Below are 17,005 nucleotides of genomic sequence, written 5' to 3' on the forward strand. Positions count from 1 at the left end.
TTAGAGCTAAGACCAAAGTACAGAAAATCCTAATCAGGGAACTCCTCTTTGCTGACGATGCTGCACTAACATCCCAAACAGAAGTGTGTCTGCAGAGACTCATCGACAGGATTGCAGCTGCCTGCAACGAATTTGGCCTAACCATCAGCCTCAAGAAAACGAACATCATGGGACAAAACGTAAGAAATGCTCCATCCATCAATATCAGCAACCACGCTCTGGAAGTGGTTCAAGAGTTCACCTACCTAGGCTCAACCATCACCAGTAACCTGTCTCTCAATGCAGAAATCAACAAGCGCGTGGGAAAGGCATCCGCTGCTATGTCCAGACTGGCCAAGAGGGTGTGGGAAAGTGGCGCACTGACATGGAACACAAAAGTCAGAGTGTTTCAAGCTTGTGTCCTCAGTGCCTTGCTCGACGGCAGCAAGGCCTGGACAATTCATGTCAGCCAAGAGCGACGTCTCAACTCATTCCATCTTTGCTGCCTCCAGAGAATCCTTGGCATCAGGTGGCAGGACCGTATTTTCAACACAGAAGTCCTCGAGGTGGCCAACACCCCGAGCATGTACACCCTACTGAGCCAGCGGCACTTGAGATGGCTTGGCCATGTGAGTCGCATGGAAGATGGCAGGATCCCCAAGGATGCATTGTACAGCGAGCTAGTCACTGCTATCATGGCCTTCCATGTCTCCGCTTTAAAGATGTCTGCAAACACGACATGAAATCCTGTGACACTGACCACAAGTCGTGGGAGTCAATTGCCAGTGATAACCAGGGCTAAGGAGTGGTGAGTTGAACAGACTTAGCAGCTGGCAGGAAAAAAGACAGAAGTGCAAGGGGAGAGCCAACTGTGTAACAGCCCCGACAACCAATTTTTTCTGCAGCGCCTGTGGAAGAGTCTGTCAGTCTAGAATTGGCCTTTATAGCCACTCCAGGAGCTGCTCCACAAACCACTGACCACCTCTAGGCACCTCGAGACAAGGAGGCCAAAGAAGAAAAAAATGGTGGTACTGACAGCCAACCTGCACCCCCTCCACTGCTGCAGAGTTGCAAAAGCCACACAGACTTATAACATTGCAAAATAACTTTTTCAGAGAAAACAAGGGCGGCACACTGGTTAGCACTGCAGCCTCACAGCTCCAGCGACCCGGGTTCAGTTCTGGGTACTGCCTGTACGGAGTTTGCAAGTTCTCCCTGTGACTGCGTGGTTTTCCGCAGAGTGCTCCGGTTTCCTCCCACAGCCAAAGACTTGCAAGTTGATAGGTAAATTGGTCATTATAAATTGCCCCTAATGTGGGGATGTGGTAGGGAATGTGGGATTAATTAGGATTAGTATAAATGGGTGGTTGTTGGTCGGCACAGACTCGGTGGGCTGAAGGGCCTGTTTCAGTGCTGTATCTCTAAATAAATAAAAAAATAAAAAAACAATATGAAAGTTGCAAGAGCTATTTTTAATCTAGCTCCCTTTTAGGACCTTTTTCTAAATTAAAAAAAATCAATTTCTTTCCCCCTGTGGTATTCTGGCCGAGATAATGAATTCACAGGGTAACAGGATATAAATCGGAGACATAGCAGATGCGTATTTTGGTAGAAATGGTGACAAACAAGCACACTTCATCACAATAACTTCAGTATGTGAACATTCAACTCATTCTGAATGTAACCTGCCTGCAGGGAGTTTCTCAGACTAAATCCCTACGCAAAGCGTATTGTGAATCTGAACAAGTGCAGTCAGTCACGGATGTTTGCTAAACATGGAGAAGGCGACAGGCAGGCAAGGTAGGCTTCACAGTTTGTTCGTTCAGTTTGCAGTGATTTATTTAAATGAGAAACAGGGATGCAGAATCTTAGATCAATATAGTCCATTAACATAAGATTTTTTTTTAAAAAAAACAGGGTCATGAACAAATCTTTAAAGAAACAACTTTACAAACTGAGCAATGAATGCTTGCTTCACATTAGAAACAACAAATTCTTTCAAAAAGAAAGCTACTCAAGACAAATGGCTCAAATACAAACAGAACTTGCTTCTTTTCTTTAAAATAAAGCAGGGCATTTGGAATACAAACAGAACTTGCACAAGAAAACCAGAATTAGGAGGAGTAGACTATATGGCCCATTGAGCCTGCTCCGCCATATACGATCATAGCTGATCTTAGGCTTCATTTCAACTTTCCCACTCGCTCACCATATCCCTCGATTCCCTAGGAGACCAAAAATGTATCTATCTCCGCCTTAAACGTATTCAACGATGGAGCAGCCACAACCCTCTGGGGCAGAGAATTCCGAAGATTCACAACCCTTTGAGTGAAGTAATTTCTCCTAATCTCAGTCTTAAATGATTGGTCCCTTATCCTGAGACTCTGCCCCCATGTTTTAGATTCCCCAACCAGCGGAAACAATCTCTCAGCGTCTACCCTGTCCAGCCTCTTCAGAATCTTGTCTGTTTCAATGAGATCGCCTCCCATTTTTCTAAACTCGAGAGTATAGTCCCAATTTACTCAGCATCTCATCATAGGACAACTCCCTCATCTGAGGGATCAGTTTAGTGACCCTTCGCTGTACTGCTTCCAATGCAAATATATCCTTTCTTAAATGTGGAAACAAAAACTGCATACAGTACTCCAGATGTAGTCTCACCAAAACCCTGTACAATTGTAACAAGACTTCTCTATTCCTGTACTCCAATCCCCTTGCAATAAAGGCTAACATGCCATTTGCCTTCCTAATTGCTTGCTGTATCTGCATGCTAACTTTCTGCGTTCCTTGTACAAGCACACCCAAGACTCTTTGAACATCACTACTTAAGAGTTTCACACCTTTTAAAAAAAAAAAATTCTGTTTTTCTATTCTTATGATCAAAGTGAATAACTTCACACTTCCCTACACTATATGCCATCTGCCATTTTGTTGCCCACTCACTTAACCTGTCCATATCTCTTTGTAGCCTCTCTGTGTCCTCCCCATAGCTTACTTTTCCACCTACCTTTGTATCATCAGCAAACTTACACATTACTCTCTGTCTCTTCATCTAAGTCATGAATACAGATTGTTAATAGCTGAAGCCCCAGCACCGATCCTTGCGGCACTCCACGATTCACCTCCTGCCAAATTGAAAATGCCCCATTTATGCCCATTCTTTGCTTCCTGTCTGTTAACCAATCCTCTATCCATGCTAATATATTAACCACAACTCCATGAGCCCTAATCTTGCCTATTGACCTTTTGTGTGGCACCTTATCAAATGCCTTTTGGAAATCCAGGTATACTACATCTACTGGCTCCCCTTTATCTACCCTACTATTCGAAAAATAACTAATAAATTTGTCAAACATGATTTTCCTTTAGTAAAACCACGTTGACTTGTTCTGATCATACTGTGCTTTTCTAAGTGTATTAAGATTTCCTTAATAATAGATTCCAGCATTTTCCCAATGACTAATGATAGGCTAACTGGCCTGTAGCTCACTGCTTTCTCTCTTCCTCCTTTCTTGAAAAGCAGTGTAACATTTGCCAACTTCCAATCATATGGGCCTGTTCCCGAATCTAAGGAATTTTGGAAAATCATCACTAGCGCATCCACTATCTCTTTTAAAATCCGACCATGTAGGCCATCATGTCCCGGGATTTGTCGGATTTTAGTCTCTTACTATTCTTCAATACTTTTTCTCTGCTGATATTAATTTCCTCACTCTATTTAGCCCCTAGGTAACTGCCTATTTCTGGTATGAAACTTATGTCTTCTACTGTGAAGACAGACACAAAATATTTGTTCAACGCCTTTGCCATTTCCTCCTTCCCCATGATAATTTCACTGTCTCTGCTCCTAAGGGACCAATGTTTACTTTAGCTAGTCTCTTCCTTTTTATATACCTATAAAAACTCTTAGAATCTGTTTTTATATTACTGGCTAGTTTACTCGCATTCTATTTTTTTTCCTTGAACAACAACTTTTTGGTAGCCCTTTGCTGATTTCTAAAACACTCCCAATCCTCAGACTTGCCACTCTTTTTTTTTTGCAACATTTTAAGTTTCTTTTAATCTAATACTCTCCTAAATTCCTGAGTGAGCCACGGATGGGCTTTTCTTGCTGAGTTTTTGTTTTTCAATGGAATGCATTTTTGTTGAACATTTTGAATGGTTTCTTTAAAAGGTTTTCCACTGTTCATTTACCGCCATACCTTTTAGTCTATTTACCCAATTTATCTTAGCCAGTTCGCCCCTCATACCTAGATAATTGAACACAGAACAGTACAGCACAGTATAGGCCTTTCGGCCCACGATGTTGTGCCGAACCTTTAACCTATTCTAAGATCAAACTAACTACCTACCCTTCATTCTACTATCATCCATGTACCTATCCAAGAGTCGCTTAAATGCCCCTAACGTATCTGCTTCTACTACCACCGCTGGCAGAGCATTCCACGCACCCACCACTCTCTGTGTAAAGAACCTACCTCTGACATCTCCCCGAAACCTTCCTCCAATCACCTTAAAATTATGCCCCTGGTGATAGCCCTTTCCAGCCTGGGAAAAAGTCTCTGACTATCCACTATCTATGCCTCTCATCATCTTGTACCCCTCTATCAAGTCACCTCTCATCCTTCTTCGCTCCAATGAGAAAAGCCCTAGCTCCCTCAATCTTTCGTCGTAGGACATGCCTCCAGTCCAGGCAGCATCCTGGTAAATCTCCTCTGCACCGTCTCTAAAGCTTCCACATCCTTCCTATAATGAGGCGACCAGAACTGAACACAATATTCCAAGTGTGGTCGAACCAGGGCCTTATAGAGCTCAGCATAACCTCGCGGCTCTTAAACTCAATCCCCCTGTTAATGAAAGCCAACACACCATACGCCTTCTTAACAACCCTATCAACTTGGGTGGCAACTTTGAGCGATCTATGGACACGGACCCCAAGATCCCTCTGTTCCTCCACACTACCAAGAATCCTGTCTTTAAGCCTGTAATCCGCATTCAAATTCGACCTTCCAAAATAAATCACTTCACACTTTTCCAGGTTGAACTCCATCTGCCACTTCTCAGCCCAGCTCTGCATCCTGTCAATGTCCCGTTGCAACCAACAGCCTTCCACACTATCCACAACTCCAGCAACCTTTGTGTCATCGGCAAACATGCTAACCCAGCCTTCCACTTCCTCATCCAAGTCATTTATAAAAATCACAAAGAGCAGAGGTCCCAGAACAGATCCTTGTGGAACATCACTGGTCACCAAGCTCCATGCCGAATACTTTCCATCTACTACCACCCTCTGACTTCTATGGGCTAGCCAATTTTGTATCCAGACAGCCAACTTTCCCTGAATCCCATGCCTCCTTACTTTCTGAATGAGCCTACCATGGGGAACCTTATCAAACGCCTTGCTAAAATCCATATACACCACATCCACTGCTCTTCCAAAATTGGTTTTGTTTAATTTTAAGATTCATGTTTGTGATTGGAGTATGTCACTTTCAAACTTAATGTAGAATTTAGTGGTATTGTGATCACTATTTCCCAGTGGATCTTTTACTATTTACTGCTTCATTACACAATACTGGACCTAAGATAGCTTTATCCCTCGTCAGTTCCACAACGTATTGCTCCAAGAAACTGTCCCAAAAACATTCTACCAGCGCACCTAGTCCACTCTTGCCAATTTCATTGTCCCAGTCTATATGAAGATTAAAGTGCCCACAATTATTACATTGCCTTTGTTACAAGCTCGGATAATTTTTTTTTTTTGTTTAGTGCTCTGTCCAATAGTGTAACTACTGTTAGGGGGCCTATAAACTACTCCCACCAGCGTTTTCTGATTTGTGCTATTCCTAATTTTCACCCATACTGATTCTACTTCATGATCTTCTGAGGCCAGATTCTTTCTCACTAATGTCCTTATGTCATCCTTTATCATCAAAGCTATCGCTCATCCTTTGCCATTCTGTCTGTTTTTCTGAAATATTGTATACCCTGGAATATTTATTTCTCAACCTTGATCATCTTGTAACTATGTCTCGGTAATGGCAATTATATCTAAATCATTTACCTCCATTTGTGTCACTAGCTCATCTATTTTATTGCAGATGCTTCATGCATTCAGATAAACAACATTTCAGTGTTTGACTTCTATTGCCTGCAATGACCTTATTTGCTGATGTACAATTTTTGTTAAACTCTGTCCCTTCCTGTCTCATTCTGATTGTCTTTACCCACAACACTATACCGTTCTGATGCCTCGACCTTTCTTTTTGGATTTCTAAATCTCCCTTCACACGAATCCTTTCCGCTGCCGTAGTTCACGACCTCTTAGCTGCTGGCGCACACTTAAGTCTGTACGTTGTGTCCCTTCCTGCCACACTCTGGTTATCATTACCCTAATTACTAACTTGCTCTCTTGCCGGCTCCTCTCTTTAAATTATCACATCTTCCCTCACTTGATCCCTTGCCCCACTATTTAGTTTAAAGCCCACTCTACTGCCCTAGTTATTTAACTCACCAGAATACTGCTCCCAGCACATTTCAGGTGAAGACTGCCCCAAAGGTACAGCTCCCACTTTCCTCAGTACTGGTGCCAATGCCCCAGGAATCAAAACCCATTTTTCAAACACCAATATCTGAGCCACGCATTCATCTCTCTAATCTTATTTACCCGAAGCCAATTTCCAGAGATTATTACCTTTGAGGCTCTGCATTTTAATTTAGCCCCTAGCTGCTCTTACTCCCTATGCAGAATCCCTTTCCTAGTGCTATCTATGTCATTGGTACCCATGTGGATCACGACAACTGGATCCTCCCCCTCCCACTGCAAGTTCCTCTCCAGTCCTGAGTAGATGTCCTGAACCCTGGCACCAGGTAGGCAACATAGCCTTCTAGACTCTCGCTCTTGGCTGCAGAGAACAGTGTCTATCCCCCTGACTATACTGACCCCTACTACCACTACATTCCTATTTACTCCCCAGCTTGAATGGCTTCTTGTACCATGGTGCCAGGGTCAGTTCGCTCATCCACCCTGCAGCCCTCACTCTCATCCATGTAAGCTGAAAGAACCTCAAACCTGTTGGACAACTGCAAGGACTGAGGCTCCTCCACTTCTGCCGTCTGGATCCCCTTATCTGCCTTACTCGCAGTCACATCCTATGCATTTTCATAGCACTCTTAACTACAACACCTTGCACTAATATAGTGCATTTAACACAGAAAATGTCCTAAGGTGCTTCACTGGAATGTAATCAAACAAAAATTGACACCAAGCTCAAGGAGATAATATTGAGAGGGGTGACTAAAAGCTTGGTCAGAGGTAAGTTTTAAAGTGGGTCTTAAAGGAGGAGAGGCAAAGGAATTAAGTGAGGGAATTCCAGAGTTTAGGACCTAGACGGCTAAATACACAGCAACCAATGGTAGGACAAAAGGAGTTTGGGAGGTGGAAGACGCCAGAGTTGGAGATACGCTGTCTTCTTGGAGGGTTGTCGAGCAGCAGACGGTTATAGAGATAGGAAGGGATGGGGTACTGTGTAAGCAACATTCTTTACAAAAGCTACAGGGAAAGTTTTGGAAGAGCTGAAGTTTACAAGTGGTTGAAGGATGTGAGCCTGGTAGAAATAATGTTGGAGTAAACCTAGTCTAGGCTGACAAAAGGCAGCAATTTTTTTGGACTGTTCTTCATTTTCTCACCATATGAATTAATCTGTTCTGCTAAACAAACACCTAGTCATCTCATGAACCTGTTGATAATGGTTTTCAACAGCTTTCAAGATTTTAAAAAAATAATGTGATTAAAAAATACCTTTTCGAGTTGTATTGTCTAATTTCAGAGATCACATTTGTGAATTTGTTGAGCACAGAGCAACTTATACTTAGTTGAGATAATCATTGTATGGCTAAAGTTTTATTACATTTAAGATATATTTTCCAAGACAATTCAAGAGCACAGAGGTCTGATACAGTAATATGCAATAGAAATTCCCCAGCCTGTTATCCATCAGGCTAGATAAACTTTAGCATGGGGAATAAATCATGGCCCTAATCCCTTCTGTGATGTTACTTTCTATGTTATTATACAAATACATACAGCTTGCCACAAATGTGTCTTCATCCCTGTAAGGATATCTGAAGTTGCTAATGGGTGGCAAGCTGAAGTTACCAAAATTACCATAAGCAAAACCTGTCAGGAACTGCAGTAACTAAAGCAAAGTTAAAAAAAAGCAACGTTAACAAGATTACCCAAATTGACAGAGGTTAAAACTTCACAACTTTCTGAAAGAGAGGAGGCAGATGAATTTAATACAAAGAATTGTGAGGTGATTTTTGGCAGAAGGGATAGGGAGAGGCAAGATAGACTTAATGGCACAGTTCTAAAGAGTGTACAGGGACAGAGGGACCTGGGGGTTCATGTGCATCAATCTTTGAAGGTGGCAGGGCATATGATCTTGGGCTTCATAAATAGAGACATAGAGTACAAAAGCGGGGAAGGTATACTGAATCTTTATATAGCTCTGGTTAGGCCACAACTACAGTATTGCGTCCAGTTCTGGTCACCACACTTTAGGAAGGATGTGAGGGTCCTTGAGAGGGTGCAGAGGAGATTTACCAGAACGGTTCCAGGGATGAGGGATTTTAGCTACAAGGATAGGTTGGAGAAGCTGGGGTTGTTCTTTGAGCAAAGGAGATTCGGGGGAGATTTGGAAGAGTTTTACAAGATTATGACAGATTTAGATAAGGTAGACCAAGAAAATCTGTTCCCATTAGTTGATGGTACAAGGACTAGCGCTCATAGATTTAAGGTGAGCCATCCAGACTAGGCGACTTATCCACTCTAAGCATAGCCAGCTTTTCCAGTACATCTTGCTTATAAATTTTCACCCCATCCTTTATCTCTACCATCTCTGCTTCTACCAATATTTATGTACTGGTCCGGAACATTACATATAACAGTGCTATGACTCCCACCAAATGTGTAGATATTAGTTTCTCATATCTTCAGATACAGACATGAGAAATTTCAATGCTGGGTCATGAATTAAACCCAAGAACTGCACCAGGAACCTTGTTTTGTTAAAAAAATTTCAGATGATGCATATTGCATATCAGATACATTTTTCTATTCTGAAGATGACTTGCAGAATCACACCTGATAAAATGTTGAATTATTAATATATTGGAGCAGAATTTACTGTAGTTGGCAAATGCATAGAATGCGCTATTAGACTTGCCCTCGTCCGTTTAACTTCCATGGGCTTCTACACAGTAAGTTGCTATAAGCAGACGATCCAAATAGTGCCCTCTACAGGGACATCGGGGACCTGGCAATCAACTATGGAACATCGAAAAAGAGCAGGCTATTCAGAATCTCGAGCCTGTTCTGCCATTCTATGAGATCATGGCTGACCTTTATCTTAGCTCCATCCAGCTGCCTTGGCTCCATCATCCTTTTAAACCCTTGTCTAGAAAAAAATCTATCCATCTCTGCTTTAAAATTATTCATTGAGCTACTTCTACCATCCATTCAGTGAAGTATTTCCTAACTTTTCTCCTAAATGGCCTGGCTTTGATTTTAAGGTTATGCCGCGTTACCCTAAATGCCCCACCAGTGGGGAAAAAAAAGTTTCTCTCCATCTATCAATTCTTTTCAAAATCTTAAAAATCTCAGTCAAATCACCCCCGAGCCTTCTCCATTCCAGGGAATGCAAGCTTAGCTTATATAATCTTGCCTCAATCAAACCTTGGAAACATTCTTTTCAATCTGTGCTGCAACTCCTTCCAAGGCCAACATATCCTTTCCAAGGTGCGGTGCCCAGAGCTGTACACAGTACTCCAGAAGTGGTCCAACTTGGGTTTTGTATAGCAAGAGCAAAACTTTCTTCCCTTTATGGGCTAGCCCTCTATTTACAAAGGACAACATTCCATTGGCCTTTTTGACTATTTTTGTACCCGAGTACATAGACTTCTAAATCTCTGTGGGCCTCTACTGTTCTTAGCGCCTTTAACAATTCTTCATTCCACTTGGTTAAGAACAGCATAGAATCTAAATCTGGAAGTGCAAGTTAGAATAGCAAATTCCCCAACATCAGGCTGGGATCCAGATCATACAAAAATACTTCAAATGGCTAGCAAAATCAGTTATATTCTTGCTACTATCTATTGGACATATTAGAAATGAGAGTAGTACCCACAAATTGGCAAGTACCTAACTTTTAACCACAGGGAATGGGAACTAATTGGGAACATCTAATGATTGAACAGCTTAGGCTTCAGCTTATTTTTTGACCTACCTATTCTTTGAGTACTCTGCACAAGGTAAGCAGTTATTGCCAAAAGTGTCTTTAATGAACTGCGTGCAAAAGTACTCCCAATTCTGTTGATGCATGCGTTTTTCACAATGTAGATGTTCAGTGTGCACGAAAAGAAGAAAAATGTCACTTTAGGATGTCCTTTTCTGCAAGCTACCGCTACAAAGTCAATAAAGAATGAAACCGGATGGACCACCCAGCATCAACCTAGGCACTGGAAATGACAACGGCAAACCCAGCCCTGTCGACCCTGCAAAATCCTCCATACTAACATCTGGGGGCTTTTGCCAAAGTTGGGAGAGCTGTCCCGCAGACTAGTCAAGCAACATAGTCATACTTACTGAATCGTACCTTACAGACAATGTCCCAGACACTGCCATCACCATCCCCGGGAAGATCTTGTCCCACCAGCAGGACAGACCCAGCAGGGGTGGCAGCACAGTGATAAACAGTCAGGAGGGAGTTGCCCTGGGAATCCTCAACATCGACTCCGGACCCCATGAAGTCTCATGGCATCAGGTCAAACATGGGCAAGGAAACCTCCTGCTGATGACCACCTACCATCCTCCCTCAGCTGATGAATCCCTTCCATGTTGAACACCACTTGGAGAAAGCACTGAGGATAGCAAGGGCGCAGAATGTACTCTGGATGGAGGATCTCAACAGCCATCACCAAGAGTGGCTCAGTAGCAGCACAACTGACCGAGCTGGCAAAGTCCTAAAGGATATAGCTGCCAGACTGGATCTGCGGCAGGTGGTGAGGGAACCAACAAGAGGGAAAAACATACTTGACCTCGTCCTCACCAATCTCCCTGCTGCAGATGCATCTGTCCATGACAGTCTTGGTAGGAGTGACCACCACACAGTCCTTGTGGAGACAAAGTCATATCTTCACATTGAGGATACCCTCCATCATGCTAAATGCGATAGATTTCGAACAGATCTAGCAATGCAAAATTGGGCATCCATGAGGTGCTGTGGGCCATCAGCAGCAGCAGAATTGTATTCAACTACAATCTGTAACCACATGAGCCTGGCATATTCCCCACTCTCCCATTACCATCAAGCCGGGGGATCAACCCTGGTTCAATGAAGAGTGCAGGAGGGCATGCCAGGAGCAGCACAGGCATACCTCAAAATGAACTGTCAACCTGGTGAGACTACAGCCCAGGACTACTTGCATGCCAAACAGTGGAGCGATAGACTGACCTAAGCGATCCCACAACCAACGGATCAGATCCAAGCTCTGCAGTCCTACCACATCCAGTTGTGAAAGGTGGTGGACAATTAAACAATTGCCACGAGGAGGCGGCTCCACAAATATCCCCATCCTCAATGCTGGGGGAGCCTAGCACATCAGTGCAAAAGATAAGGCTGACGCATTTGCAACAATTTTCAGCCAGAAGTGCTGAGTGGATGATCCTTCTCGACTTCCTGCTGAAGTCCCCAGCATCACAGATGCGAGGCTTCAACTAATTCGTTTCACTCCACATAACAGGAAACAACTGAAGACACTGGATACTGCAAAAGCTATGGGCCCTGACAACATTCCAGCAATAGTACTGAAGGCATGTGCTCCAGAACTAGCCATGCCCCTAGCCAAGCTGTTCCAGTTCAGCTGCAACACCGGCATCTACCCAACAATGCAGAAAATTGCCCAGGTATGTCCTGTACACAAGAAGCAGGACAAATCCAACCCGGCCACTTTCCGTCCCATCAATCTGCTCTCAATATTCAGTAAAGTAATGGAAGGTGTCATCGACACTGCTATCAAGCAGCATTTGCTTAGCAATAACCTGCTCAGTGACGCTCAGTTTGGGTTCCGCCAGGGAATCTCAGCTCCTGACTTCATTACAGTCTTGGTTCAAACATGGATAAAAGAGCTGAATTCAAGAAGTGAGGCGAGAGTCACTGCCCTTTACATCAAGGCAGCATTTGACCGAGTATGGCATCAAGGAGCCCTAGCAAAACTGGAGTCAATGGGAATCGGGGTGAAAACTCTTCGCTGCCATTGGAGTCATACTTAGCACAAAGGAAGATGGTTGTGGTCGTTGGAGGGCGATCACCTCAGCTCCAGGACATCACTGCAGGGGTTCCTCAGGGTAGTGTCCTAGGCGCAAATCATCTTCAGCTGCTTCATCAATGACCTTCCTTCAATCAGAAGTGGGGATGTTTGCTGATGGTTGCACAATATACAGCACCATTCGCGACCCCTCAGATACTGAAGCAGGCTGTGTAGAGATGCAGCAAGACCTGGACAATATCCAGGCTTGGGCTGATAATTGCCAGTAACATTTGCACCACACAAGTGCCAGGCAATGACCATCTCCAACAAGAGAGAATCTAACCATCTCCCCTTGACTTTCAATGGCATTACGATCACTGAATCCCCCACTATCAACATCCTGGGGCTTACCATTGACCAGAAACTGAACTGGAGGGGCCATATAAATACCGTGGCTACAAGAGCAGGTCAGAGACTAGGAATCCTGAGGCGAGTAACTCACCTGCTGACTCCCCAAAGCCTGTCTACCATCTACAAGGCACAAGTCAGGAGTGTGACGGAATACTCTCCACTGCCCTGGATGGGTGCATCTCCAACACTCAAGAAGCTCGACATCACCCAGGACAAAGCAGCTTGCTTGACTGGCACCCCATCTACAAACATTCACTCCCTTAACCACTGAGGCACAGTGGCAGCATTGTGTACCATAGACAAGATGCACTGCAGCAATGCACCACAGCTCCTTCGACAGTACCTTCCAAACCCACGACCTCTACCAACTAGAAGGGCAAGGGCAGCAGTTACATGGGAACACCACCACCCACAAGTTTCCCTCCAAGCCACACATCATCCTGACTTTGAACTATATCACTGTTCCTTCACTGTTGCCGGGACAAAATCCTGAAACTCCCTTTCTAACAGTACTGTGGGTGTACCTACCCCACATGGACTGCAGCAGTTCAAGGCAGCAGCTCACCACCACCTTCTCAAGAGCAAATAGGGATGGGCAATAAATGCTGGCCGAGTCAGCGACACCTATAGCCCACGAACAAATAAAAAAAAGTAGGGTTTGACCAATCAGAATGCTGTAGCAAATCTAGGGTATTTTAACTATCCAATCATCAAAATTTGAGCAGTGCATACAATGGAATGTATTACACAACAATCTCTGGGAGTATTTAATTCCACAGTTTTCATTTTTCTTTGAAGCAGAGATAGGAAGAGAAGAGTTGGGGGAAAGTCAAAGTTGTAGAAGTTACAAGAGGCAGAATTTCTAAAAGCTCTGTTGGTGCTCTTCAAATATTGCTGATCTAAAACATCTCTGCAGGTTGATTTGATTTAAGTCATCTGGCGAATGCTGGAATTTCCAGCCTAGAATAGAAAAGGAGCAAAAGCTATGAATGCCTTGATGAAGGATGCTGACAGCTGTGGAAGATCAAAAACAGATCAGGTTGCTATACAAACTACATGTCACTTGCCTCAAAGAAGGGCAAGATTGGGCTTCCACAAAGCTACGAAATGTGGAGGTGAAACCATTGTTGAGAGCTCAACACAATACATACAGTAATGCAATACTGTTCCTTTGTCAATTACAGTCTGCCAACTTCTCACTCCTTACCCGCCCCAATTGAAACACGTTGAACAGTCTATTTGAAACCGATTATGCACTGCAACTAACCAAAAGGAATCTCTTTTCGGAACACATATTACGCATACGTAATCTTTGTACCACTACAAATACAGTCGTCCTAAAAATGATGAACAGCCAATTCAATCTCCTAATCTGACATTCGTACATTTTATGTTTAATTGTTTTCCAATATCTAATTAGTACTGGTTCAGCGAGGAAACCATTTGTGATCAAAGTCATTCTTGGTATAGTAAAACTATTTTCTCCTTGGAATTTTGATCTGTCAGAAATTACCTTTACAGGAACAAAAGCAAACACATCCTAATCTTTTACCATTATTATTCTGAAAACTAAAGTACACCCATTTTTAGGAATGTCCTATTTATGTGAAACTTCATTTTTTTTTTAAAAATAAAATTTAAATTCTGCATTTCTTTTTACAAATATCATCTAATGGAGGCAAAGTATTGTCTCCAGGGAACCTTCATTCAATTGCCAGGACTTCTTTCCCCTTGCCCCTGGAATTACAAACTAATTTTTTCCCCCCAAAAGTTAACAGTCAAACATTCCTGAAATGCATTTACCTTCACTTTGCTGATGTCACTGCAATTTATGAGAATGCGTTGAATAAACTTACTGTTACATACCCAACAAGGACAAATGTTTCAGCAGAATTGGAAACTTAAAAAAAAAATCTCAGCCCTGCCGAGATGCAACATGATCTTATGCAGGATTATCCCATGAGGAGAGATTGAGGAGACTGGGCCTATATTCTCTACAGTTTATAAGAACGGGAGGCGATCTCATTGAAACATACAGAATTCTTACATAGCTCGACAAGGTTGATGCAGGATGCATGTTTCTCTTGGCGGGTGGTGGAGGGGGAAGGCAGTGGCTGTCTAGAACCAGGGGACGGTAGGCCATTTAGGACTGAGATTAGGAGGAATTTCTTCACTCAGAGGGTGGTGAATCTGTGGAATTCTCTACCCCAGAGGGCTGTGGAGGGTCGGTCAAGTGTGTTCAAGACTGAGATCAATAGATCTCTAGATATTAAAGATATCGAGGGATATGGGAATAGTGCAGGAAAATGACATTGAGGTAGAAAATCTGCCATGATCTAGTTGAATGGTGGAGCAGGCTTGATGGACCGAATGGCCTACTCCTGCTCCTATTTCCTATGTTCCTACATTGGCCTGTGCGTCAGTGTATATATGGTGTTAAAGTGAAGGCACACTCAGACAATGATTGAGTTTGTTTTAATATTCCCACAATAGACACTTGCTGAATTCTGCACTGTTGGTGGGGGTGTATAATGGGTGATTTTGTTTTGGGTGCCCATTACATACCCCACCCATTATATTTCCTACCACATTTTCTTTCTATTGGCTTTACTGTGGGGTGCATAATAATGGGCAGCCGAGTCAACACTGCCCAATTCTGTTCCTTGCTGCAGTAGAAAGTTCTGCCCAGTTTATCTGGCCCAGTGACTTAAAAGAGGGAACTAAGCAATTCTGTTCAAGTACAAGCATCTTGTTAACATTATCTGTGCATATTTGATTATTAGCTGAAATCTGCTTAGAGTTTAACTGACAAAAATGGAAAGAAAAGGCCATCACTGTCTGTACATGCAGACATGGTACAGCCATACCCACTACTGATCCATCCTCTAACCATGCAATGAGAAATGCATATTTAAATTTTCTTTGTTCTAATGATTTGTTTTATCAAAGATTTTTTGATGAGTTTGTCTCATTAAATCTGGATGGCTTCCCTGAATCCAAAGACTATGGTCAGCAATAAACCCATACGTAAAGGTCAATTCTCAGGGACTCTGCTTGGTCCAGCTGTTGCTTAATGCAGCTGACAACTGCTCATCATTTTCCATCTCCCAAAGAGGGGTACTTTATAGAATCATACAATCTTATAGCATCGAAGGAGGCCATTGACCCCATCAGACCTGTGCAGGCTCTTTGAAAGAGCCAATTAGTCCCACTCTCCTGCTCATTTCCCTTACCCATGCAATTTTTGCCCCTTCAAATACTTAAAGCTGTATCCACTGTAATTCTACAGTATGCCATTGCTCCAGTTCACTTGCTCATTTATTGGTGAACAAATCTGTCTGGCACTTTATAGCCCATAACCATGATCTAATAATGTGTTTATTCTACCACCTTTCAAAGCTCAGGAAGATCACATAGGAGTATGAGGCAACCAGCACCCGAAATACACCCAGAGGGTTTTACTGTTTGATTACTGTGCTTCCTACAAATAACTTAGATATTGGGAAGATAAAGGCATTCTCTGGGTAACAGGGCCTCTCTAGTAGTAGCTGAACACTAGAAAACATCTAGAATGAAAACCCCAAAATTTAACAGTCAGTTTGAACAAATGAGTGCATTCCAGATTTTGCTCAGAACTGTTTTTCCTAAGCACTTTATTCAATCAGCAATAGTTTATATAATCAGCATAGTTTCCCAGTTGGCTTGTCTGGATTGTGGAATATTATTGCATCTAATCACAATCATGCTTAACACTGACAATCTGGCCATTAAAAAATGCAATTGCCAAAAATACTGACATGAACAACATGATTTGCACAAGAAGTTCTTTAAAGATGAAAAGCAATGATTGGAAGTGTCGTAGATCAGAGTGTTTGCCATGCAAAGATATTCAAATGTAGTTGAGTATTTGTAATAATACCAGTACAAAGAAAATTATATGTATTTACTCCCACGGTATATTTAAACAAACGTATCAAAAGTAATTCTGTTTTGTACATCCTGCTATTCCACTGTGGAGTAGTGGTATGTACAATACAGAAAATTCCACCGAGACTCCCTCTAAAAATAGTATTAACACAATGCCCATCTCCTCTGATGTTGTGTACACAGTTCAAGACAACTAAATCTTGGCTATCAATACAAGTGTAAATACTATTGCAATTGCGACAGAGGATTTTAAAATGATGAAAAGTATCAAACAGAACATAAAAGTGACAGACCTGATGAGCAGATGGCATTTAGCCAATTTCAAGGCCAAAATGTATTTTATTACTTTTTATATTAAATTCAGTACACACAAAAGCCA

At 42.6% G+C, this 17,005-nt stretch overlaps 1 protein-coding gene across 1 annotated transcript in view; it reads right to left on the reverse strand.

Moving 5' to 3' along the window:
• LOC137376727 (formin-2-like) overlaps window positions 1-17,005 on the reverse strand; it is a 411,942-nt gene that overhangs the window by 134,838 nt on the left and 260,099 nt on the right. The gene's annotated exons all lie outside the window — the stretch shown is intronic.

The sequence above is a fragment of the Heterodontus francisci genome, chromosome 13, assembly GCF_036365525.1.
Source record: "Heterodontus francisci isolate sHetFra1 chromosome 13, sHetFra1.hap1, whole genome shotgun sequence".
Lineage (NCBI taxonomy): Eukaryota > Metazoa > Chordata > Chondrichthyes > Heterodontiformes > Heterodontidae > Heterodontus > Heterodontus francisci.